Below are 3323 nucleotides of genomic sequence, written 5' to 3'. Positions count from 1 at the left end.
ATGCTTTCATGTTTAGGAAATAATTATGGGACAAAATATGCACATATTCAGATCAGACTGATTTATTTTGAAGACTTTTGATGTATGCTTGAAAGGCCTTCGGAATGTGTCTGGCAAATCTCACTGTGGCTACATCTATCTCCTTTGCAGAGCTTTTCAAAATGACCATGGAAAATCAGCACTGCAGAGTAAAGAGAATGGATGGTAAGCAGAGAACGGGAACTCTAGATGGCTCTGAGTAGCCCTCCGTGGTAAAGAACAAGTCTAGTCTGCTGCAGGCCCTGAATTTTTTTCCCCTCAATACCAAATCAAATCAAATAAGGATTAAACGAAATGTGCAGCAGTGTTTATTGAATGAATTAGTGAAGTGCAGAGGGAATTGAGTTCACTTACATAATCCCATCTCACCTTTTGTAACGCTCCTGGGATGCGGCCAACACAAAGCAAACTGTGTTTGCAGATCGGAAAATCATGCCCAGCGTATTAAGGTGGTGAAGCTCCAGTTATTCTGAACACTTTCTCTTGACTTGCTAACCTAGTCACAATTAGTAAAATAAATTAACATATGAGGTTTTCAGCACAGAACCCAGTGAATCTCCGAGTATGTCTGCTGAGCATCGATTCACTTCCGGTCGGGCGCTTTACTAATGGAACTTAGAAGTGCTAGTTTTGGCCCCCCGGTAAAGCCTCCTATACAGAAAACGGGGGTTAAGCACACTCAGTTCACTTTGCACAAGGGAAGGTGCTGCTGTCTTAATCAGAGTCCTACTCGAAACATTATGTCAGAAAATCAAAAGTGCTCCACATCAGGCAATCCAAATCCTCCAGGGAGGCGGAAGCCCACCAGCACCAAAAGAACCAACCCTGCACGCCACCAAGGATTGCTTTAAGTAATGCCTGTTTCCTAAGAATGTGAGTGACACATGCTCACTGCAGAATATTTTGGAAACCATATAAAAATTTGTAAAAAGGAAATAAATTTCATATATAGTCCTTGGTCCCAGAAAAGAAAGCACTTTTAACATTTCATTTGGTTCTCTTAGTGTTTATTTTATCTCTCTCTTAAGCGTATGTCAATACTTTTTAATTTTCTCTTCCTCAAACTCTTTTATGAGTGAATCAAACTTTTACTACATCATATAAATATTTACCATCTCTCTCAATGTTATTTATTATTCAGTCTTATAAGATGTTGAGCGTATCTGGGAAGCATCCCCTGATACACTGACATGGAGAACTCTGTAATTTCAGATGAAATTTGTTTGTGTGCGGTGTTATTACTTCGTAGGATGTTAAACCTTTAAAATATAAATTTTTAAAGGCTTTCTCCCCTTATTTAATAAAGGACTCTGGAAGGCAGACAATGCGGAACACAAGTGCTCTGTGTTGGTGTGAACACAAACTAGGAGACTCAGTACAGCTTCTTCAAGTTTTCACTTTGAAAATACAGTGCACAGGGGAGTCAGAACAAGACATGTTAGAAGAAATGGGGCTACTTTATGAGGAGGAAAGATGGGGTTATGGGAGGATCTACATGCAGTCTATTCTCCCACCTACCTCTGCCTACCACAATTTCAGGTCTGTACATCTGTCTGGGGCATCAGCCAGAGTGCTCTGAGGCACAAGCTGCATCTTCACCACCATGAGATGCCTAGGGGCACTGAAAAACCAAGCACACCAAAGGTGCTCAGGAGGTCGTTGCTGAACTTCAGTCGAGGGTGGCGGGTTCCAAGAAGTAGCTGAGGACCCTGGGCCCCTTGAATGGGTCCTTGTGCACTGTAGTGAATGAATGGTGCAGAATGGATGAAAGTAAATGAAAAGACAGGAAGGGAGGGAGGAAAGAGGAGAATAAGGGAGAAGAAGTGTTATAGGAGGTTGCTTGTTTGTTCCCGGCTGCTCAGCCCCAAAATAATCGCACAGAAACTATATTATTTGCAATACTGTTAGGCCAATAGCTTAAGCATATTCCTAGATAGCTCTTACACCTAGAATTAACCTATTTCCATTATTTTATATTTTACCACAAGGTTTGTGGCCTACTGGCAAGGTTCTGGCTGATGGCTTACATCTGTCTCTGATAGCAGCTTTATGGCTTCTCCTGAATCTGCCTTCTTTCTCCCAGCATTCGGTTTAGTTTTCCTAGTGTAGTTCTACTCTGCTCTATCAACATGCCAAGTCAAGTTTCTTTATTAACCAATGGTATTCACTGCATACAGAGGGGAATCCCACATTAGGATGGGAGGAAAGGAGTAAGGAAAGATAGGAGGAAGAGATGGGAGGAAGAAAAGAGGGAGGAAGGAGGGAAGGAAGGATGGAAGGAAGGATGGGAGGATGAGAGGAAGAGAAGGGAGAGAAGAGAGAGAAAAGGAGGAAAGTGGGGATGGAAGCAGCAAGAAAAGGATAGGAGAAGGAAGGACACGGGAAATGAAGAAGAGTCAGGACCAAATCCCTCTTTACCATTGTAGGTGGATGCAGAGCACTTTACCTGCCTGGTGCCCCTGATCTTCAGTGAGAACAGGTTTCAGTCCCACTGGGTGTGGCAGTGAGACACCTCACAGCTTAAGAAGTATCCCTGGGGAGCTGGGCCAGGCAGGTCTGCTTCACAGGGGTGGTTTGGTTAGGAAGTCGGCCCTCTAGACAAGCAGTCTAGCACCCCGTTATCTATGCTGAAACCCAGCCATCTTTCCACCCCGACTCCACCTCACCCACTTATCATCACCGTACACCATAAACTGCCTCAGCCCCTCCCTTTTGCCCAGCAACCCCACTTCAGTGAATCCTACAGCATCCTTCCAATGTTCACTCACTCTGGAAAATCCTCCTCTGAGATGACAGGAGAACATTCTGGGACAGTTCCCTGTAAATGGCAAAAGCCTAGCATTTATGCAGCGGTTTGGAGTATGTGGGCACTGCTATGAGTCTACTCTGTGATGGATCAGTGCCATGTGGTTCTGTCATCTTGAACTCTTATGCCTCAGCTTGAGGCATGAGAAACTGCCACCACTGAAACAGAAATGAGTAGTTCAAGTTGCTTAGGATAGAGAAGCTCCAGCGGAGCGTCCCTAGGTATACCAACCATGCTCCATGCAGGCCTCCTGCCCAGGAGTAGTTAACTAGCACAATTGGGACTCCATGTTTGCTCGTTTGTGTTTACAGGGAGAGAGAGGAGGTGGGGGATTTTTGTTTCCTTTTGTTTTGGTGGGGTGTTTTGTTTTGTTCAGTGTGGTTTTCTTTGTTTTCAAGAGAGAACTTAAAAGTTGGTGGGTAGAAAGTAGAGGGAGTCTGGGAGGAGATGGGGAAGAAGAAAGAATGTAATTGCAGTA

The sequence above is a fragment of the Myodes glareolus genome, chromosome 19 (assembly GCF_982192425.1).
Source record: "Myodes glareolus chromosome 19, mMyoGla1.1, whole genome shotgun sequence".
NCBI classification, from domain to species: domain Eukaryota; kingdom Metazoa; phylum Chordata; class Mammalia; order Rodentia; family Cricetidae; genus Myodes; species Myodes glareolus.
The sequence above is the reverse complement of the archived record's forward strand: the minus strand, read 5'-3'. Positions refer to the sequence as shown.